The 24,647-nt window shown below is 38.2% G+C and overlaps 1 pseudogene; it reads right to left on the bottom strand.

Annotated features, from left to right (window-relative positions):
* Positions 1 to 21,511: 21,511 nt before the first annotated feature.
* LOC101435998 (U3 small nucleolar ribonucleoprotein protein MPP10 pseudogene) lies at positions 21,512 to 23,996 on the bottom strand (annotated as a pseudogene).
* Between the last annotated feature and the right edge of the window lie 651 nt (positions 23,997 to 24,647).

Below are 24,647 nucleotides of genomic sequence, written 5' to 3'. Positions count from 1 at the left end.
TTTAAAGGTTAGATCTAGAGTACATATTGATTTGGAAAAATTTCTACATCCTATCTTTTCCTTTTCTTTTTTTTCTAATTATTGAGCTTCTCTTCACAAGAGTCTTAGATCACAGTAATTCATATATACAATATACTGTACTCCCACAGATCCACCATAAAACCTTTTCCCTTCCACAGCGGTAATCTTTTAACTTATTCATACCATATTTCCTGAAACTGATGTACAGATTCCGAAACAATAGCTTTCAAACAAGGTGACATCTGTGCTTACAATGTGGTCCATACTTCAGGATGTACAGTTTTCTAAATATTTTAGTTATCCTATGTTTTACATTATGGTTTACATTATTAGTCTGTCTTCCCCTATATGTTTTTAGTGTACTATTACATGTTTTATATTCATCCTCGTGTAGTCTCGCGAAACTCCTCTCTTGCCCCCACATTTATCTTGGTTCCATCCATTCCACATCCATTTTCCCCTCCCCTTGAGGCCCACAGTGACAGCCAATCTCCATTTCCTGAGAAGCCACGTCCAGAGATACTTGCAGCAGTGTTCAGGGCCTGACTTTCTCAACTGCCCTAATGCCCTGGGAGCCACCCTTTCTCTCAAGAGATACAGTTCTCTCTATTTGATGGCATTAGTCCTCCCCAGGATGTGGGTCTATGCCAACTCTCACTTCTTGGGTCTCTACCCAATGGTACAACCCACGCTGGCAAAATGAGCCTTCAGCCATTCCCCCGGAGTCCGTCCCGCATCATACCATCCCCCCTGAGCATCCTAAACAGGTAACCCTCCTAATTATATTTTCATACGATTTTCTCAGCATTTTACTGTCAACGAACACCTGACACTCTCCTATGTTCATATGTTGCCCCTTCCTCCCCCCAATTTTTTGGGCACTATTACCCCTCCGCCCATCCCCAGCCACCCTCAAACCCGCAAAGCCCCACCCGAAGGCAACCCCTTGCCCCCATTTTGTCCCTTCTTTGTGCTCATACTTACCGCCAGCTCATCATAGATTCCACCCCTGCAGATGTCGGCTCACATCCTTCCTCCACCCCCCGATTTCCTGTAAGTCTCTTTTCCAGTCTCTAGCTCTCTGAGGCAGGTTGCTTATTTCATATCTTTGAGGTCATGTAGTATTTGTCCTTCAATGCCTTGGTTGCTTCACTCAATATAAGGTTCTCAAGATTCATCCATGTTATCAAGTGTGTTTCTAGTGTATTTGTTCTTACAGCTGAGAGTATTCCATTTTGTGTATATACCACATTTTATTGATCCACTCGTCTGTTGATGGACATTTGGATTGATTCCAACTTTTGGCGACTCGTGAACAATGCTGCTATGAACATTGGTGTACATATATCGGTTTGTGTCCTTGTTTTCAGTTCTGATGGTATATACCCAGCAGTAGTATTGCTGGGTCATATGACAAATCTATGATTAGTTTTTTGAGAAACCGCCAAACTGTCCTGCAGAATGGTTGGATCCTTCTGCATTCCCACCAGCAGTGGCTGAGTGTTTCCCTTTCTTCACATCCTCTCCAGCATTTGTATTCTTCTGTTTTTTTCATAGCTGCCAATCTTATGGGAGTGAGATGGTATCTCACTGTAGTTTTGATTGGCATTTCCCTGATAGCTAGGGATTTGGAGCATTTTTTCATGTGCTTTTTAGCCATTTGTATTTCTTCTTTGTAGAAGTGTCTGTTTAAATCTTTTTCCCATTTTTTAAATGGGTTATTTATCTTTTTATTTTCAAGATATATGAGTTCTTTATATATGCAAGTTATAAGTCTCTTATCAGATATATGGTGGCCAAATATTTTCTCCCATTGTGTGGGTTCCCTTTTTACTTTCTTGACAAATTCCTTTGAGGCGCAGAAGGCTTTAATTTTGAGGAAGTCCCATTTATCTATTTGTTCTTTTGCTGCTCGTGCTTTTGGTATGATATTCATGAAGCCATTTCCTATTACAAGTTCCTGTAGATGTTTCCCTTCACTGCTTTCCAAGATCTTTATGGTCTTGGCTCTTATATTTAGGTCTTTGATCCATCTTGAGTTGATCTTTGTATAAGGTGTGAGATGGTAATCCTCTTTCATTCTTCTACATATGGCTATCCAGTTCTCCAGGCACCATTTGTTGAATAGGCCATTCTCTCCCAGTTTAGAGGGTTTGGTGGCTTTCTCGACTATTATATGGCTATATATATGAGGTTCTATATCAGAACTTTCAATTCGATTCCATTAGTCTGTGAGTCTCTCCTTATGCCAATACCATGCTGTTTTTCACTACTGTAGCTTTGTAGTATGTTTCGAAGTCAGAAAGTGTGATTCCTCCAATTTCATTTTTCTTTTTCAATATGTCTTTGGCTATTCGGGGCCTCTTTCCTTTCCAAATAAATTTCATAGTTAGTTTTTCTAGTTCCTTAAAGAAGGCTGTGTTGATTTTTATTGGGATTGCATTGAATGTGTAGATCAGTTTTGGTAGGATAGACATCTTAATAATATTCAGTCTTCCTATCCATGAACAAGGAATATTCTTCCATTTATTTAGGTCTTCTTTGATTTCCTTGAACAGTCTTGTATAGTTCTCGGTGTATAAGTTTTTTACCTCTTTAGTTAAGTTTATTCCTAAGTATTTGATTTTTTTATTTACTATTGTGAATGGTATTTGTTTCTTGATTTCCTCCTGATCTTGCTCATTATTGGTGTACAGAAATGCTACTGATTTTTGCGCATTGATCTTATAATCTGCGACTTTACTGAACTCATTTATGAGTTCTAGAAGCTTTGTTGTAGATCTCTCAGGGTTTTCTATGTATAGGATCATGTCATCTGCAAATAATGAAATTTTGACTTCTTCCTTTCCAATCTGCATGCCTTTTATATCTGGTTCTTGCCTCAGTGCTCGAGCAAGTACTTCTAAGACAATGTTAAATAGAAGCGGAGACAATGGGCATCCTTGTCTTGTTCCTGAGTTTAGAGGGAAGGATTTCAGGATTTCTCCATTGTAAACAATGTTGGCTGTAGGTTATTCATATATACTCTTTATCATGTTCAAAAAGTTTCCTTGTATTTTTTTATCAAGAAGCGGTGCTGTATTTTGTCAAATGCTTTTTCTGCATCTATAGATATAATCATGTGATTTTTTTCCTTCAATCTGTTTATATGGTGTATTACATTGATTTTCTTATGTTGAACCATCCTTGCATACCTGGAATAAATCCCACTTGGTCATGATGTATAATTCGTTTAATGTGTTGTTGAATACGATTAACAAGTATTTTGTTAAGTATTTTTGCGTCTAGGTTTATTAGAGAAATTGGTCTGTAATTTTCCTTTCTTGTGGTGTCTTTGTTTGGCTTTGGTACTAGGGTAATGTTGGCATCATAGAAGGAGTTTGGCAATGTTCCTTCTGTTTCGATTTTTTGGAATAGTTTCAGCAGGATTGGTGTTAGTTCTTTCCGGAATGTTTTGTAGAATTCACCTGTGAAGCCGTCTGGCCCTGGGCTCTTCTAGTTGGGAGATTTTTAATGACTGATTCTATCTCTCTGCTTGTGATTGGTTTGTTAAGATCGTCAATTTCTTCTTTCGTCAATATGGGCTGCTTATGTGTTTCTAGGAATTTGTCCATTTCCTCTGAATTGTCATTTTTGTTGGGATATAGTTTTTCAAAGTATCCTCTTATGATAGTCTTTATTTCTGTGGGTCAGTGGTGATATCGCCTTTCTCATTTCTTATTTTGTGTATTTGCATCTTCTCTCTTTTTTTCTTTGTTAGTCTAGCTAAAGGTTTGTCAATTTTGTTGATCTTCTCAAAAAACCAGCTCTTGGTCTTGTTTATCTTTTCAAGTGCTTTCTTATTTTCTATTTCATTTAGTTCTGCTCTTATCTTTGTTATTTCCTTCCTTCTTCTTCCTGTTGGGTTACTTTGTTGTTGTTTTTCTAATTCCTTCAAAAGTGCAGCTTTATGGTATATTTTAATATCTGATAAGGCTTGTATCTCAGTACTCAGCAAAATTTTTCTGGCTATTATCCCATTCTAATTTTCTAAGTTAAAATTTAGAGAAGCTAGTCTAGCATTTAAAACATTCCTCTTGGTATTTTTGCTGGGATTACATTATTATCAATTATCTTGGGGCAACTGACCTCTTTAAAATATTGTGTTTTTCCATCTTAAAATGGGTTATATGTTTCCATTTATTCAAGTGTCTTTGGATAGCTGTAGAGGGCAGGAAGGACATCTCATGAAAGAAGAATGGTAAGAAAAGAGTAGTGAGAAAAATGCTCTGGCAACCTCGGCAGGTCAACATTTTGAAGTTAAATAAAGTAGAGATAAGACTGGGATGTACCAGAGGAGGCAGATGGTGAAGTCTTGAGTGCCACACTGAAGAATATGGGCTTCATTCCAGATGGTAAGAGGATGGCTACAGGAAGATTCTTGAAGGCTATCAGTGGTGCTCAGTCAGGGTGACTTTGTCCCTGGGGGCCATTTGGCAAAGTCTGGAGACATTTTTGGTTGTCCACAACTAGAAGGTGTTGCCATTGGCATCGAATGAGTGGAGTCCAGGGATGTTGCTAAACATCCTTCAACACACAGGAAAGTTCCCCACGAGAAAGAATTATCTACACCAAAATGTCAGTAGCACTGAGTTTGAGTGCCCCTCTGCTAGAGGATTGAAGGGCAATGAGACTATAATCAGGAAAAGGATTTAGGAGACCAGTGCAGGCCCAGTGGGCTCTGACCAGGCCCTAACGTCCCAGTTGGCTTCCTGCCTCCCAGCATCTGTCGTGTCAAAGCATAATGGACCCAGTGGATTGGCTCCTACACTCAGACCTTGCAAAGTCTTGGCATTTAGTTTGTTTACCTCTTTCATATTTAGCTACTTTAAAATAAACACGTAGAAAAAGGTCAATTCTCCTACACAGGAATATGTTTTGGAAAATTCATGCTGTAAAATTTTGTTGGAAATAAAACTTTCTTAGGAAACGGACTTTGGCCCAGTGGTTAGGGCGTCCGTCTACCACATGGGAGGCCCGCGGTTCAAGCCCCGGGCCTCCTTGACCCGTGTGGAGCTGGCCATATGCAGTGCTGATGCGCGCAAGGAGTGCCGCGCCACGCAGGGTGTCCCCCGCGTAGGGGAGCCTCTCGCGCAAGGAGTGCACCCATAAGGAGAGCCGCCCAGCGCGAAGGAGGGAGCAGCCTGCCCAGGAATGGCGCCACCCACACTTCCCGTGCCGCTGACGACAACAGAAGCGGACAAAGAAACAAGAAACAAGACGCAGCAAAAAGACACAGAAAACAGACAACCGGGGGAGGGGAGGGGAATTAAAGAAATAAAAATAAAATAAAAAAAAAAAAAAAATAAAATAAAAAAAAATAAAAACTTTCTTAGAGTGTAAATGCTCAGATTTCATAAGCAATAAAATGAGGGCTGGTGGGCAGAGAGGAAAACCACACTGGGCTGCTTTTAGAATGGCCATAATTCAAGTTAATATGGATGGCTTCTCAGGTCTTGAGAAACATGAACAGCATTTCCTTCCAAGAAACCACATCGCTGGAAGGGTTATTACTTTCCTCCCCTTCTCAAACTGTCTCCATACCCAGGCATTTAATGAATCATTTTAGCATATCGTGTGCAAATGGTAGGCATTCAATAAATGAAGGTGACATAGTATGGGAAAAGTAAAAATCTAGCTCTTTTGTTTTCAGTATTTGTACAACATGAGTAAACAACTAAAGTTTATTTTGCTCTTATTACGTGCAGATGCTTTAAGTGGATTATCTGTGAGTCCTCATGGTTCTACGAGGTAACGGACAGGGACTCTTACCATGGAGGGTAAGCTGTTTCCCATGATCACCCAGCTGGTAAGTGCAGGAGCAGGGGCTCACATTTGGAACCCAGCCTCTTAAATATTAGGCTGCACTGACGCCACACTCCAATTACCAATGACACACGATTCCCATCCTCTATCTTATTGAATCCTCAAAATGGCCTTGAGAGATAAGCATATAAGACGCGTTTTGTAGCCATGGAAGTTGAGGCTCAGAGAGTAGGGACTGCCCAGTGTGTCCCAGTGCAGAGTCTAGAGTGGATGTTTCCTCTATGATGTCACATTGTGTCATTGTTAGCTTGTGGCCTCAGTTCCAAATTCACCCCCCATTGTTCCGTGTAAATGGAGCTGGATCCTGTAAATATCCATCCTTATCACCTGGCATACTATTAAACATTGGTGGTAGAGAATGCCTGAGGTTTTTATGTTTGCCCAGCCTCTCTGGGTGACTGCAGGTGCTTTGGGCCCACACTGTCTGGATTGGTGGGTACTTGTGGATCCACCCCCACTCCCCAAAGGAAATGATGGTGCTTTTGTTTCCTCAGCCTCTCTGGGCAACAGCAGGCATTTTGGGCCTGTGTTGACTGGACTGTTGGATGCCTTTGGATCTACCAGCAGCCCCAATACGATAGTAGGGGTCTGGTTACTCCTCAGCCTCCCCAGGAAATGGTGGGTACTTTTGGCCTACAGAGACTGACTGAACTCTTCGGGGCTGGTGGAGTCAACTCCATGCCCTAATAGAATAGGAGGGAGCTGGCATATCCTCAGTCTCTCTAGACAGTGGCAGATACTCTCAGCCTACAGGGACTGAACTGTTTGTTGCCCATGGATCCACCTCCCTCACACAATAGGATAGGTGGGGGCTGGTGCTTTCACAGCCTCTTCAGGAAACAGTGGGTGCTTTTGGCCTACAGGGACTGAAGTGTTGGATATCGGTGGTTCTATTCCCACCCCCTAATGGGCAGAAGGGACAGTGCTTCCTCAGCCTCTCAGGAAACTTCAGGCATATTTGGCCCACACAGATTAAATTGTTGAGCACTAAGAGGGTCCATCCCCACCCCCAGCAATGGGGGAGGGTGGCCCTGGTGATATGTCGGTTTACCTGGGCAAATGTGCTCATTTTGGACCCACATGGCATAGATTACTGCCCACAACTTCTGCTTAATCCCTGCCCCAGGTAAGGGAGGAAGGGCTGTGTAGCTTCATCAGTATCTCTGGGCAACTACAGACATTCTTGTCCTGTATAACTGGGATTCTCACACACAATTGTAGCTCTGTCCCTACCTCTGAAAGAGGAGAAAGGTGGGAGAAGTTTCATCAATACTTGGAGGAATGTGGGCAGCTTCAGCTTCCACAGGTTACAGCACCAACTACATCCTTGGCTCCTACTGTACAACGAGCAAGGAAGAAAAGACAAGAAATCCCTAAATTAAAGGAAAAAACTGCACCCCAAATAAATACAACTAGTAAGCCAGATGCAAAGATACCAACCAAAAATTACAGTCCATACCAAGAAACAGGAAGATATTGCCCAGTTATAGAAATAAGATAAGTCTGTCAGATGACATAAAGGAATTGAGACAATGAATCAAATATGTTCAAGCAAATCCCCCTGATAAATTCAGTGAGGGTATTGAAGAGGTTAAGGGTATTAAGAGACACTGGGGGAGCACAAAGAAGAATTTGAAAGCATACTTAGAAAAATAACAGGTCTTATGGGAATTAAAGGTGCAATAAATGACATAAAAGCACACTGGAGGCATATAAAAGAAGATTTTGGGAAGAAGAAGAAGGAATCAGTGAGTTTGAAGACATGACCTCCAAATGCAAACATAGAAAAGAATAGAAGAAGAAAAAAATGGAAAAAATTCAACAGGGTGTCAGGGAACTAAATGACACCAAGAGACATGCAAACCTATGGTCATGGGCATCCCCGAAGGAGAAGAAAAGAGAAAGTGGGCAGAAGGAATATTTGAAGAAATAATGGTAGAAATTTCCCAACCCTATTGAAAGGCAGAGATAGCCATGTCCAAGAAGAACATCATACTTGTACCCAAATGAGTCCAAATAGACCAACCCTGAGACACATATTAATCAGAATGTCAAATGGCAGAGCCAAAGAAAGAATCCTGTGAGCAGGAAGAAAAAAGGTATGCATAACATACAAGGGATACCCAATAAGATTAAGTGCCAATTTTGCATCAGAAACCATGGAGGCAAGAAGGCAGTGCTATGTTATATTTAGATACTGCAAGAGAAAAACTTCGAGCTAAGAATTTTATATCTGGGAAGATTATCTTTGAAACAGGAGGGCAAGTTTAGAATATTCACAGGTAAACATAAACTGAGAGAATTATTTACAAAAAGACCAACTTTGCAGGAAGTACCAAAGGGAGTGTTATAGCCTGAAAAGAAAAGACAGGAGAGAGAGGCTTGGAAGAGAATACAGAAATGATGATTATATCAGTAACATTAACTAAAAGTGTCAAAAGAGTGGTGAAAATACAAAGTCAGATGAAACTTCAAAATGGATGAAATAAGAACTGCCTTCACATTAATAACATTGAATGTTATTGGATTAAATTCTCCAAACAAAAGACACAGAGTAGAAGAATGAATAAGCAAGTATGAGCCTTCTGTTTGCTGTCTGCAAGAGACTCATCTTAGAGTCAGGATACCAATAGATTGAAAGTGAAAGGTTGGAAAAAGATATTCCATGCATGCAGTAACCAAAAATGCTGGGGTAGCACTACTTATACTGGATGAAGTAGGCTTTACAAGCAAAATTATTAGTAGAGACAGGAAAGACATTACAAATTAGTAAAAGGGATGATTCACCAGGAAGAAATAGCAATCATAAATGTATATGCACTTAACCAGGATGCCCCAAGATATAGGAGGCAAACAGTGGGAAAACTGAAGGGAGAAATAGATGTCCCTTCAATAATAGTTGGAGACTTCAATACACCACTCTCAACATTGGATAGTACATTTGGGCAGAGGATTAAAAAAGAAACAGAGAGCTTGAATAAAATGATAAGTGGACTACACCTAATAGACATATACAGAACATTGCACCCCAAAACAGCAGGCTATACATTCTTTTCAAGTACTCATGCATCTTTCTCCAGAATAGACCATATGTTGGGTCACAAAGCAGATATCAGTAAATTCAATAAGATCAAAATTATACAAAGCACTTTCTCTGATCATAATAGAATAAAGTTGGAAATCATCAAGAAATAGAAAAAGGGAAAATTCACACATAGATGGAGATTAAACAGCACAATCTTCAATAATCAGTTGGTCAAAGAAGACATTTCAAGAGAAATCAATAAATATCTCGAGATGAATGACAATGAGTACACAACACATCAGAACCTATGGGATACAACAAAGGCAGTGCTGAGAGGGAAATTTATATCCTTCAATGCTTACAGTAAAAAAGAAGAAAGATGTAAAATCAATGCCTAACTACACAACTGGAGGAATGAGAAAAAGAACAGCAAACTAATCCCAGAGCAAGCAGAAGGAATGAAATAACAAAGATCAGAAATAAATGAAATTGAGAGCAAAACAAAGCAATGGAATTAACAGAATCAAAAGTTGGTTCATCAAGAAGATTAACAAAGCTGACAAACACTTAGCTAGACTGACTAAGAAAAAAAGAGAGAAGATGCAAATAAATGAAATAAAAAATGAAAAGGGGAACCTTATACTGACCCCACAGAAATAAAGTAGATCATAAGAGGATATTATGAACAACTTTATGCCAAAAATCTTGACAATGTAGACAAAATGGAAAATTCCTAGAAATGTGTAAAGAATTTACACTGACCCTACAAGAAACAGAAGACCTCAACAAACCAGTCACAAGTAAACAGATTCAAAGAGTCATCAAACAGCTCCCCAAAATGAAAAGCCCAGGACTAGATGATTTCACATGAGAATTCTACCGAGCATTCAAAGAAAATTTAATACCAATCTCACTCAAGTTCTTCAAAAAATTTGAAGAAGAAGGGATGCTACAAGTTTACTCTATGAAGCCAATATCACCCTAATACCAAAGCCAGACAAAGATACTACAAAAAAAGAAAATTACAGACGCATTTCTTCAATGAATATGAATGCAAAAATCAGCAAAAAAATACTTGCTAATCAAATCCAAAAACATACTGAAAGAATTATTCATCATGATCAAGGGGGTTTATCCCAGGCATGCAAAGGTGGTTCAACACAAGAAAGTAAATAAACACAATACAACACATCAATAAATCAAAGAAGAAAAATCACATGATTTTATCGACTGACACATAAAAGGCATTCAACACAATACAGCATCGTTTCTTGAAAAAATACTACAAAAAATAGGAATTGAAGGAAACTTTCTCAAAATGTATGAAAAACCCACAGCTAACATTGTGCACCATGGTGAAAGATTGAAAGCTTTCCCATTTTGATCAGGGACAAAACCAGGATACCCCCTGTCACCACTGTTGAACAATATAGTGCTAGAGACTCTAGCTGGGGCAATCAGGTTTAACAAAGAAATTAAAGGCATCCAAATTTGAAAGGAAGAAGCAAAACTTTCACTATTCTCAGATGATATGTTCCTATGTCTTGAACGTCCTGAAAAAATCTACAGCAAAGCTGCTAGAACTAATAAACAATTTCAGTAGAGTGTCAGGATACAAGATAAATATATAAGAATCAGTGTTGTTTCCATAGAAATTTAATGTGCAATTTGAGGAGAAAGTCAGGGAAAAAATTCCATTTATAATAGCAAATAAAAGAATCAAATACTTAAGAATAAATTTAACTAAGTAGGTAAGGCAATTGTATTCAGAAAACTACAATGCATTGCTAAAAGCAATTTTTAAAAAGAGCTAATTAATTGGAAGAACATTCCATTCTCATGGATTGGACGACTAAGTATCATTAAGATATCAATTCTACCCAAATTGATATGCAGATTCAATGCAATCCCAATAAAAATTCCACCAACATTTTTAAATAAATGAAAACACAACTATTAAATTTATCTGCAAGTGTTAAGAGGCCCCAAATAGCCAGAAACATCTTAAAAAGGAAAAATGAAGTTGGAGGACTCTCACTTCCGGACTTTAAATTGTATTAGCTAGCTACATAGACAAACAGCATGATATTGGCATAAAGACAGAAACATAGACCAATGGAACTCAACTGATTGTTCAGAAACAAACCCTCACATCTACGGTCAAGTGATTTTTCACAAACCTGTCAAACTCATCCACCTGGGGCAGAACAATCTATTCAGCAAATGGTGCTGGGAAAACTGAATAGCCACAGCCAAAAGAAAGAAAGACGACTCCTATGTCACATCTCATACAAAAATTAGCTCAAAATGGATCGAAGACCTAAATATAACAGCAAGGACCATAAAGTTCCTAGAAGAAAATGTAGGGAAACATCTTCAGGAACTGTTGGTAAGTGGTGGATTCTTCAACCTTATACTGAAAGCATAAGTAAGGAAAGAAAATATGGATAAATGGGACCTCTTCAAACTTACACACTTCTTTGCTTCAATGGACATCATCAAGAAGGTGAAATGGCAGCACACTCAATAGGAGAAAATATTTGGAAACCACATATCTGATAAGCGTTTGATTTCCATTCTATACAAAGAGATCATACAACTCAACAATGAAAGAGAAAGTAATCCAATTTTAAAATGAGCAAAAAATTTAAATAGACAGTTCTCCAAATAGGAAGTGCAAATGGCCAAAAAGCACATGAAAAAAAAATGTTCCTTATCACTAGCTGTAAGTGATATGCAACTTATAACAACAATGAGATATCACTTAACACCATATGGAAGGGCTATTATTTAAAAAAAGACAACAGTAAGTACTGGAGAGGATGTGGAGAAATAGGAACACTCTTTCATTGTTGGTGGGATTGTAAAATGGTGGAGCCTATGTGGAAGACAGGTTGGCTGTTCTCAGGAAGCTAAACATAGAACTGTCATGTGATCCAGCAATTCCTCTACTAGGAATCTATCCAGAAGAACTAAAAACTATGATACAAATAGACATCTGCACACCAATGTTCATAGTGGCATTATTCACAATTACCAAAAGATGGAAACAACCCAAGTCAAGTACCCATCAACCAAAAGTGTGTCAAATGTATGCTATGAAATTTGGTTGCTGGTAAGAGCCTGAAAATACTATCTCATAATCTGTAACAAATATTCCACGATGGTGTGGCATGTGGGTGAGGGAGTGTTGTATGGGAATTCTACAAAGGTCTATGATTGTTTTGCAAGTTCACAAACTCTGCAATGAAAATATATTTTTTAAAAAACAGGGAGGGTTGGAGAAAAATACGCCCAACATAAGATAGGAACTACACTTAGCAGTAATATTTTGATGATGCTTTTGCACAGTTTATAACAAATGCTACACAACAGTGCAAGGTGTTGGTGGAGGGTGATGTGTGGGATCCCTGTATGATATTATGCATGTTTAGTTTTTAAGTTCACAACCGTTACTATGCACTTATTGTCTATGCATGTTCATGTAGTAAGGATATACTTCAATTAAAAATATAACTTAAAATGTATGGGATGCAGTGAAGGCAGTGCTGAAAGGAAAATTTATAGCTCAAAATGCCTTTATTATTAATAAAAAAAAAGGAAAGAGCTAAAATCAAAGAACTAACTGCATGCCTAGAGGAACCAGAAAAAGAACTGCAAACTATTCCCAAAGAAGGAAGGAAATAATGAACATTACAACATAATAAATTGAAATTGAAAATTTAAAAAAAGCAATAGAATCAACAAAACCAAAGTTGGTTCTTTGAAAAGATGAATAAAATTGACAAGCCCATTGCTAGAGTGACAAAGCAAAAATAGAGAAGATGCAACCAAATAAAATCAGAAATGACAGGAGTGACATAGTACTGACTCCACAGAAATAAAAATGATCATAAGAGGCTATTATGAACAACTGTACAGCAGCAAATTAGACAACTTAGATGAAATGGACATTTTCCTAGAAACACATGAACAACCTACACTGACCCTAGCAGATACAGAAAACTTCAACAAACCAATCACAAGAGACTGAATCAGCCATCAAAAACCTCTCAACAGAATGAAAGCTGATGTGCAATGTATGTAGAATTTTTAATTACATTTACTGTAAAAGGGCATAAATGAATAGAGTTGAGAATAACACATAAGAGTGAGTATAACTGACACTAGTGATTTATAAATGAGATTGTGGCAAAGAGGGATAGTCTGTGGGTGAAAATGTCAATTGAAAAGGAACTAGAGAATAATCTAGGGGATGCATAGCAGTGACTTTTGTGGTAGATGAAGACTGTGGTTAATATCATCCATAAAAGAATGTTTCTGTTTTATTAAGTTTTAAGAATATGGTGAAATATGGGAAAATTACAGCTAATGTAATTTATGGACTATAGTTACATATAATATTGTAATATTTTGGCAGCAATGGCAAGGAAGATAAATCAATTCTAGGAGACAACTATAAGGGGTATAAGAGGATATGGGAGTTTTCCTTTTATACAAATGGAAACATGCTCAAATTGACTACAGCAAAGACAGCTCAACTCTGTGATGAAAATTAGCTCCACTGAGTGTACACTTTGGATTATAGAAAACATGGGTCTGTATAACACTTGGATTCTAGTGGTAGAAGATAGACTGGTTAACAGGGAAAATATGAGAACATTCTCTCATGAACTATAACAACTGTGTAATACTAATACAGGCTTAGTAATCTGGTGGGTTGGAGGGAAAATACATCAAATATAAAATATAGACTATAGTTAGTAGTAATATTTTAATGATGCTCTTACATAGTTTATAAATAAAGTTTCAAATTAATATAGTGATGGGGCCCATTATGATGATAGGCACGGCAGTTTTGTAAGTTAAGAAATTTTACTCTACTTTACTGTTTACGTATATTCATATAGGAATGATGTGCTTCAATAAAATTTTATCAAAAAAAATTTTCAAAAGACTGGTATATCCCATTGTATTTCAAATAATCATCAATAACAATTTAAAATGAGGGAAAGAAGAAAGACCATTAGAACATAATGAAGACAAGGACATGTAAACTTCTAATTCCTTCTTCAGACCAGCTCCCTGATGACCTGCTCAAGGTGTCAGTTGCTGCTGGGTTCCAGGTGGAATTCTGGGGGATTCTCTGCAGTTGGTTGAGTCTGGTGGCTCTGTGGTTACTGGGCAGTGCCCTGTGATGACTCCAGGGAACTGAAGGGCCTGTGTCCTTCTGTGGAGCTTTACCTTGGGCTGCCCCTCGGGAAGCTGTGAGAGGGTGTGATGGAGCTGCTGCCTGATGATACGCGTTCCGAACACATGTTCCACAGTCTCCAGGGGGAAACTGTGGTATGTCCACCTGTCATCGGTTTCTTGGTGGGCCTCTTATTTTTAGTCAGATTTGTTTGGTCTGTGGAAAGGTGGCTTTATATAAGCCGTGAAAAGCAGCTTGGAGACATCCTGGCTGCACTAACTGAAGAAAAATGTCAGCTCCTTGACAAGATTAGTGCTACCGTCAAGGTATATAAAGAGGCTGAGACATGCCTAGAAGATCCTAGGCTCGAGAAAGAGACTTTAAGGGTCCCCAGCCTTGTGGACGCCTACAGGAAGGCAAAGAGGATGAAAGCGATGCTGAATGGAGAGTTAACTTTGTTGGTACGTGAACTACAGGAGGAGAGATGCAAACACTTCCAACAAGAAGAGGCAATGGAGAAGATGCTAAAGGCACTGGAGAGATTTGATGAGGTCATGACATCAACCACGGCAGAAGGTAGGTTTTCAAACCTAGGGTGTGGCCCCCATCAACTCTGTGATGGCCCCTTCCCTTACAGTAGGCTAGAGGTGTAAACAGTGCTGTCCCTTTCTTTCCCTTCAGGCCTCCAAAGCGTTCGAGGTCTTTCAGCCACTCTGACTCCATCTGAGTGTCACTGAGGTCAGTGGACGATTGACATGGGCTGGAGTTCCTCCATCTTTCCATCCGGAATACAGAATAAAGATACTCCATGGTCAATTCCTCTTTGAAATGAACTATCCCATCTCAGGAAAACACCAGAAAAGTGGCCCTTACTTTCTCTTCAAAGGCATCTGAATTCTCTGTCATCATTGGAAAAATTCCTTTTAAGTTTAAGAGACTACTTGTACTCACATTGAAAGGATCTAACTATATTTTTCAAGATTTTGTTTCCCTATATCTTAATTTTGTAAGTGATTTTCCCTGTATTTTAATTCTCTGTTTATCACATTTTATTGTAATTTGAAATTATATGAAATATAGCAATAAAAATACTTTAAAATAAAATTTTAAAAAACTTTCAACAAGGAAAACCTCAAGACTAGAGAGCTTCCCAGGTGAATTATACCAATCATTCCATAAGAATTAACACCAAACCTACTCAAACCCTTCCAAAAAAATTGAAGAGGAAGGAACACTACCTAATTCAGTTTATGAAGCCAACATAAATGCCAAACACCAAAGCCAGATAAAGATACCACAAGAAAATTACAGAACTGCTTCTCTTTTAAATACAGATGCAAAAATCCTCAATAAAATATTTGCAACTCAAATCCAACAGCACATTGAAAAATTATACAATATGATCAATCAAGTGGGTTTTATCCCAGGTATGCAAGGGTGGTTCAATGTAAGAAAATCAATTAATGTAATGCACCACATTAATGGATTGAAGTGGGAAAAACACCTGTTTATTTTGATTGACAGAAAAGGCATTTGAATAAATAAATCCTATTTTCAGTTTCCTAACTGTGGTGGAGTTTAGTAAGGTTAAACCTGACAGAGAAGTCTCTAACTGGGGAAAAGATGTGTGCAGATGTTTACATTTCCAAGTGGAGTGTATGTGTGTAGCCAGAAGACCCCTGGACTTTACCATTTAGTAACAACCAAGATGATGACCATGAAAGCACAATGACAATGGCGAGCACTTATTAGGCACTTACCATGGGCTAATGACTGTGCTAAGCATTTACAGGTATTATTTCAATCTCACAATGGATTCTTATTTCATTGCATGGATTCTACTCATCCCAGACTTGGCCATCGGGAGTTTTCACCACAGGACCTTCTTCTTGGTGAAACTTCTCTGTCTCATAGTGGGAATTTTAGGAGAACTAAGAGAAAAGAATGTGGTGAGTTTGGGGGCTTCAGAACAGCTGGCTGCCTTAGAAAGCAAATCAAGTGCACCCTAGAAAACTGAGAAATAAACTGCAGAACTGAATGGATTGGTAACCCCTTGATTGGAGCAATAACCATAATTTTTTCAGGTTTTTTTCCATTACAGAAAAGTAAGTATCCCTCATACCATATGCATATAGTGTTGTCTTTCCCCAAACAACTTTCATACCCATTATCTATTTTGATCTTCATGAATTCTCCCAGAAAGAAGCAAAAATCCATTTTGTGGATGAGAAAACGAAGGCCTTTATAAGATCATACAGGCTAAAGGGAATATCATTACTGGAATTGAAGTGTCTGATTTCCTGATTCAGGTCTCTCTTAGGCCACACTGCTCACTGAGTCACTTTCCTTCTCTTGGCTGGTTTCCTCAACTATACTTAGGTATAGCTGGTTTAAGAATTTTGCTATTCTGAGAAGCTTATCAAAAAAGGTTAGTAGGGGAGTGGATGTGGCTCAATCAGTCAGGTGCTCGCCTACCACATCAGAGGTCCTGGGTTCAAGTCCCAGTGCCTCCTAAAGAACATGACCAGACACCTGCACCTACTGTAACAAGTTAGATATCTAAATGCCACAGCCCACAGGAAGTGGATGTGGCTCAGGCCATTGGGCACTGCCCTCCTTTGTGGGAGGTCCTGGGTTTGGCTCCCAGCGCCTCCTGGAAAAGACAAGTAGAGAGATGAGAGAATCATCTTGGGGGCAGCAGGAGTAAATAAAGATTATATTAAAGTAAATAAATCTTTAAAAGAATAGGTGAGGAGGTGATATGAAATTTGAAAGCAAAGTAGAACTTGTCCTACTGCTTTGATTTTTTAAACTTTATTTTGAATAGAAACATTTATTTTGAATTTCAATTAATACAGAAGCAGGTTATGAAATCTTTATTTTGGTCAAAGGGAATATGGACTAAAAACAATGAGAAATACTGGGCTGAGTGGACTGTAAACTCTTATCCAACTCAATTGGTAACTGATTCTAATTCCATTTATTTAGTGGTACCATCTAGAATTTCGTTTGCCTTTTTTTTGGCCCACAGTACCAACATCTCTCCTATTTGCTAAGTTTTGCTTTCTAAAGTTCATTTACATTTGCATGGATGGATGAGTTAACACTAAAAATAAAACAGGAAAGTTAAATATTTCAACATGGTGTTTTGTCCAGAAGTAGAAGAATGATTTGAAGATTTTTTGAGGTTCTTCCAGTAGCAGATTCTAAGAGAAAATAAGGGCCACCCAAATAAAGTGTTACTGTGACAACCTCAAAATGTCTTTTGTTTGCTTTTTTCTAAAGATCATATTACTAGAACATATGTTTCCAGGCTTCTCTGTTGTCTATTCCTTACATGCACCTGAGTAGCTGAATAGAGCTAAAGAAAACACAGCCAGGCTGTGAGTCTCACTTTAAATTTATGGCCATAAATCTAAAGTGGGTTTTCGTGCTGTTTGATGATCTTTCTGTGCATCCCTGGTTATGTTCTCCTTCCCACTTCCCAAAATGACTACAGGCATAGCTTGGAGGGATTGCAGGTCCAATTTTAGATGACCACAACAAAGTGAATATTGCAATAGAGCAGCCACATGATTTTTTTTGTTTCCCAGTGCATATAAAAGTTATGTTTATGCTATGCTATTATCTACTAAGTATGTAATATCATTATATCTGAAAAATGAATATACCTTAATTGAAAAATATTTTATTGGGAGAAGATATAGCTCAAGTGGTTGAATACCTGCTTCCCATATATGAAGTCCTGGGTTCAATCTCTGGTACCTCCTAAAAAAACAAATACCTTATTGCTAGAAAATGCTAACCATTGTATGAGCCTTCAGCAAGTCATAATCTTTTTGCTGGTGGAACGTCTTGCCGTGATGTTGATGACTGCTGACTGATTGGGGTGGTGGCTAAAGAGGGTTGGGGTGGCTGTGGCCATTACTTTTTTTAAATCAACTTAAATGATACATATTAATAAAGGATACAATTGATCCAAAGTGTACAATCAATGGTATTAGGCATAATCACATAGTTTTGCATTCATCACTTCAATCATTATTAGAGCATTTTCACTGTTTTAATAATAGTAATAAAACAACAACAACAACAACAATAATAATAATAAACAGACACTTAAACCCTACACCTTAATAATCACCTCTTAATCTCTCTATGCTTCCCCTGCCATACTTAGCTCCTATTCCATTTCTGTCTCTAATTTATTTGCATTTATATTTTGTATCAAGAGTCAAACAATATGCAGTACCTTTGGTGTAGTTACCTTCAATTAGTATATTTCATTTTTTCTTTTACTCTAAATTGCAGATTATGAGAATATTACTTCATACTACTATCTATATTTTGCTTTGGTGGTATTTTTGCCTGACATTAAGGTCTTGTAACATTGTAACGTACATTTGTTCAGTTTCAAAGAAAAACAGTTGTGTATATGCAATGTTACCCATACTCATATTTCACATGATGTTTTGCTATGCTATATGGTCCCATAACATGACCTTAGACTTTCCCTTTCAACCACAGTCAGACCCATATAGTAGTACTGCGAGTTACAAATGCTATGATGTGCTCTCACCATTTCTATTCATTTATAAAGATTTATGAGCAGTCTTTTTACAGGTCTGTACAGATTAACCCTCAACTTTCCATTCTCTATCCTCATTATATTTTCTGGTGACCTGTACTCTAGTTAACTCCATGAGTTTACATAATATATTTAGTCCATAATAGTGCAAGATACAGTATTTGCCCTTTTGTGTTTGTCTTTCTTCCCTTAACATATTGTCCTCCAGGTTCATCCATGTGGTCATATGCTTCACAACTTCATTTCTTCTTACAGCTGCATAATATTCCATTGTTCATATACTCTACAATTTGATTATCCATTCTTCAATTCATAGATACCTATGATGTTTCCATCTTTTAGCTATTGTGAATAATACCCCTATGAATATCAGTGTGCATATGTCTGTTCATGTCACTGCTCTCAGTTCTTCGGAGATATTTATAATACTGTTCAATTCTCTGTTTCCTTGTTGATCTTCTGTCTAGTTGTTCTATCTGATGAAGTAAGTGGTGTGTTGAAGTCTCCAACTATTATCGTAGAGATGTCAAGTATTTCTCCCTTCAGTTTTGCCAGAGTTTGCCTCATGTATTTTGGGGCATCCTGGTTAAGTGAATAGATATTTATGACTGCTACTTCTTCCTGCTGGATTGTCCCTTTTATTAATATATAATGTTCTTTGCATCTCTTTTAACTTTTTTGCATTTAAATTCAGTTTTGTCTGATATTAGTATAGCTACCCCTGCTCTTTTTTTCTTACTGTTTGTGTGGAATATCTTTTCCCAACATTTTACTTTGAGCTGGTTTGTATCTTTGGGTCTAAAGTGAGTTTTTTGTAGACACATATGAATGGACTCTTTTTTTTTTTTAATTTTAAAAAATTTTATCCACTATGTCAGTCTACATACGTTGACTGGAGATTTTAATCCATTCATATTCAATGATATTACTGTAAATAAATTATATGCTTCACCATTTTATTCTTTTATTTTCATATGTCAGAACTTATTTTTGTCTGTCCTTTTATTCTGTTGATTATCCTTTCTGAAAGTCTTCCCTTCTACACTCTCCTCCAAGCCTCTCTCTCCTGTCTTTTTCTTTCTGGCTGTAAGCCTCCCTTTAATTCTTCCTACAAAGCAGGATTCTTTTTTATGAACTCTCATAGTTTCTTTTTTAAAAAGATTTATTTGTTTCTCTGCATCTCCTCCCCCCACCCCCATTGTTTGCACCAGCCGTCTGCTCTTGTTCATATTCTTTTTTAGGAGGTACCAGAAACTGAACCCTACACTTCCCAACACCGAATCACTTGAGCCACCTCCACTCCTTGCTTGTTGTGTCTCTCATTGTGTTTCCTCAGTGTGTCTCTTTTGTGCATCATCTCACTGCATCATCTTGTTGTGTCAGTTTGCTGTGCCAGCGTCAGCTTGCTGTCTTGCTTGTCTTCTTTAGGATGCACTGGGAACTGAACCCAGAAACTCTCATGTGGTATGTGGGTGTCCAACTGTTTGACCCACATCTGCTTCCCAATTTCGATTTATTTGTGTATATTTTAAACTCGCCTTCATATGTGAAGGGCAATTTTGGTGGGTAAAGAATTCTCAGCTGGACAATTTTCCCTTTCACTATTCTATTGACATCATACTACTGTCTTCTTGCCTCTATGGTTTCTGATGACAAATTCACACTAAGTCTTATTGGGCATCCCTTAAATGTGATGGTTTGCTTCTCCCTTGCTTATCTTAGAGTTTTCTGTTTATCTTTGGCATTTGACAAAGTGAGTAGTATGTATCTTGGAGTAGGTCTATTCAGATTTATTCGGTTGGGGTTCATTGTACTTATTGTACTTATTGGACATGTAAATTCATTATATTCATGAGAGTTGGGAAATTCTCGGCCACTACTTCCCCAAATACTTTTTCTGCCCCATTTCCCTTTTCTTCTCCATCTGGAACTCCCGTGGCATGTATGTTGTTATACTTCAGGTAATTATTCAACTCCGTGAGCCCTGCTCATTTTTTTAAATTCTTTTCTCTCTCCATTCATCTCTCTCTTCAATTTCAGCTGTTCTGCATTCTGCATCACTTGTTCTTTCTTCTATCATTTTGAGTCTGCTGTTGTATGCCTCTATAATGTGTTTTTGATCTCACCTATTGTGTCTTTCATTTCACTTTTCTCTTCAAGTTTTCAAATTCCTGTTTGTGCTCTCCTAGTGTTCTCTTGATGTCCTTTATCTCTTTAACCATGTTTTTTTTTCCAACTGGTTGATTTGATTTAGGAGATTTGTATGAACGTCTTTGATTATTTGTTTCAAATTCTGTGCCTCATCTGGGGCTTTGATATTTACCATTGCTTGGGCCATATCTTCCATTTTCTTAGTATGGCTTTTTTTTTTAGTATGGCTAGTAATTTTTTTACTGCTGTCCAGGCATCTGATATGTTGATGAGTTTATTCTGATGCTCAATTTTTCGCTCTTTTCTCTCTTATTTAGGGATTTAGTGGTGGGAGGCTGTATGTTACTGCCGTTCTTTGATTCTTGCTTCAACCTGTTCTAGCTCCTTAGCATTATCCCTGTTTAGTTGCTTGAATCTGGGACATGGACCCAGTTATGGGTTGCAGATCTTCTTCCACAGACCTGGGGAAAGAGTTTGTATAGGCCCCAAAAGGCCTTTTTTATTTATTAACTTTTTTTTTTCAGTTCTCAAACATTTTAATTTAAGCAGACCTATCAAAGAATATAAGATTACCCATTAATATTTATATTATGTACAAAATATACTACAACTTTAATTTATGAAAGAAAGATCCTGTCTTTTCTTCTTCTTTTCTATATTCTTTGCGTTTTTACTTAATCTTGTGTTTAGAAAAGAATGCTTGAGATGTCTTTAAGGTCTTGTTTTTACCTTCATCCCTTAACAAGGAGGCTTTGCCTGCTTGGTCAGCTGTTTTTATTTCTCTGAAGTGATTGCTTTGCTGTATTTCCCTGCCTCATCTGGATTACTCCTCTGTAGTAGTTTTCTCTGCTTCTCCTTCTTTATTGTCATATGCTTTTGATATTTCTGTTTCCTTTGTTCTCGCTTATTGTCGGTAGCCATATTCTCTGTTTTTGTATCTCAAACTTTTTTTCCCCTTGATTTCCTCTATGGCCAAGAGAGCTGTGTCACTAGTACTCCCTGGAGTCACTTCCTCCCACTTGTGGCTAGCAGATTTGATACAGCTTTAATCTCTGGTACAGGAGGTTTAGGTATGAAATGGAAGTTTTATAGGGCATACAATTTTAAGAGTGAATCCATCATCTCTTGAATATCTACACTATCTAGTTTTTCTTCCTCCATTTTTGCTGGTTGATTTTGACATATTCCTGTTCATATATTTCAGCAAGGCTCAATTCACTTTTCTCATGATATAATGTCAGATGCTTTTTATATTCATTTTCATCCTCCTTAGGTTTTTTTTTTTAATGGATGACATCATCTCAAGCCTGATCTCTTATCCTCTACTGAATGATATCTTCCAGTTGAAGGGTACTTTCCTCTGTGATCATGGGTGCCATCCGGACTGCATGATCAAAGTGTAGGGACTCTTCTAAGAGGCTATTTTCTGCTCTCTTTTGGGCTGCCCCTTCTTGAAGCTGCCAAGGTTTTTTATTGTGTTTTCCAACAAGTCTTTTTCGAAAGATACAGTTTGGACATTCATTTTTTCTTGCCTTTTTTCAAGAGATGATTTAAATACATCAGAATCACTCTTTACATTTAAGATATTTCCATCTTTAGTTTCTCCATCTTCATCACCTGGCAAAGCAAAGGTCATTCGCTTCTAACCTCCTTTATGTTTCTTACTGCCTTCACTTTCTTCAAAGACATCATCTTCATCTGATTCAGGGATGTCTTCTTCATCTTCTTCAGAAATTTTTTTTCCTTTCTTCATTTTAACCCTTCTCATCATAATTACCTGCTATGTCTTCATTGCTTTCAAGCAAATCAAATAAATCTATGTATTTCAAGTGTCTGGAACTTTTAATTAACTCAAGTTTTCAATTTTCCAAACAGTTCTCCCTCATCTTCATCTGAAGCAATATCTTCAAAAAAAATTACATCTTCTTCCTCATTGCCACCTTTTTTCTCCTATTCCTTTTCTACTTTTTCTAAAAAGGTCTCCAATTCAGATAGTTCGAAGAACTTATCCTCTGCTCTGGACTTTTCTCTTGGTTTCCCAGGCACTTTGTTTTGCATCTTGCTCTGCTGTTCTGGTTTGCTGATATCAAAGTCATGGTCAGAATCCTCATCACTGAAAAGTCAACTGTATTAGTCAGCCAAACGGGTGCTCATGCAAAATACCAGAAATTGGTTGGTTTTTATAAAGTGTACTTACTTCGGGTAGGAGCTTAGAGATACCAGGTCATAAGCATAAGTTACTTCCCTCACAAAAGTCTATTTTCACATGTTGCAGCAAGACGCCTGCCAACATCTGTGAAGATTCAGCCTTCCTGGGTTCCTCTGGGTTAAGTGCCTCTGTTTTTTCCACAAGGTAAGCTGTAGACTATCAGGTGAGTGGCTCTGTCTCTCCCTGGGTTTCCAGCATCAGCATCAAACTCGAACATCGAAACTCCAACATTAAAAGCCCTTAACTCTGTCCTTTGCCATGCCTCTTATGTGTTAGTCCCCACCCACCAAAGGGTGGGGCCTCAACAACCTACTGGCACAGGAGGATTACATAACTACTTAATCAAGTAAACCTATGAATCTAATATAATCTAATATGCCCAGAGGAAAAGATCAGTTTACAAACATAATCCAATACATCTTTTTGGAATTCATCAATAATATCAAACTGCTACATGAGCCTTATCCTCAGATCAGATTTGCTTGAGTTTTTAGCTCTCTCATCCCCTTTACGATCATCACATTCAAATTCTAACACTTCTTCTCTATCCTCCAAGTCCTGTACCTCTTAGCCATCAGCTTCCATCTCTGAGCCATCCTCTTCCACTCTTCTTCATTCTTTGGGAGAATAGTGATGTCTTCTTCTTCAGCAGTTTCATTAGCTGTATCCTAGAAGTGTTGCAAAACTGGTTTGCTTTGAAATCCAGTTTTTGCCAAATCTTTTCATTATCAAAATCGTCTATTACTAGTTTTTAAAAATGATTCTCATGAATCCCATCATTATTCTCTAGTATTTTGCAAAAGCTATAAGATACTATTGCTAAAGAAGTGAAATTTGATGCCAATTCATCTTGAATCATGAGGAATCACTCAGGCTGGCTAGTGGCTTTCCTGACCTTGTTCAGATGGTACTCCACAGTCCATTGATACCAGATGGGTGGGGCCATTGCCACCACTCTGAGCCACATACAATGGAAGAGAAATGTCCAGAAAGTGCATAAAGATGCTCCCTGGGGAAGCCAGAGCCTGGGGACAAAGGATTTGCTTTTATTTACTTTCAATTTCTTCACGTACACTTCCTTGGTCTGCCAGCAGATTGTGCTCTTTATCAGACCTCTCAGTTCAAACCCTGGTCAGAATGTGTTTGCTGCAACCAGACCAGAACACTCTGACAAAGGATTGTGCCTCAGGGCTATTCACAGCTTCACAAATCAAAACTTTCCCAGAGTCTGTTCTCCAACCTTTGCTGACAGCTCTTTCCCTTTTTCCAGATAGGAAATATTTCCACTCCTCTCTGTGTCCTCAATAACAAGTTCCAGTGAGTGAAGAGGGTGTTTGAGAGGGTTGGATCTCTTTCATCTGGTGCTGGCTCACAGGGCAAACAATGGCGCCCCCCACCCCCCAACATGAAAGGTCTCATGAGACACAGCAGCCCAAATTTATTGGCCAAAAGCAGAATCAGACTTAGGCTGCATCCCTCACTCTCTCCTTTCCTAGGGAGGTGGACCCCTTTGGCCCTTTGTGTCCATAGCCGCTGGCCAAGGGCTGGAGAATTCAAAGGTGTCTGCTTTGAGAGTCAGGGGATGGGTGCCAGCAGC

The sequence above is a fragment of the Dasypus novemcinctus genome, chromosome 29, assembly GCF_030445035.2.
Source record: "Dasypus novemcinctus isolate mDasNov1 chromosome 29, mDasNov1.1.hap2, whole genome shotgun sequence".
NCBI classification, from domain to species: Eukaryota; Metazoa; Chordata; class Mammalia; order Cingulata; family Dasypodidae; genus Dasypus; species Dasypus novemcinctus.
Note: the sequence above shows the minus strand (reverse complement) of the source record. Positions and strands in the feature narration are given on the sequence as shown.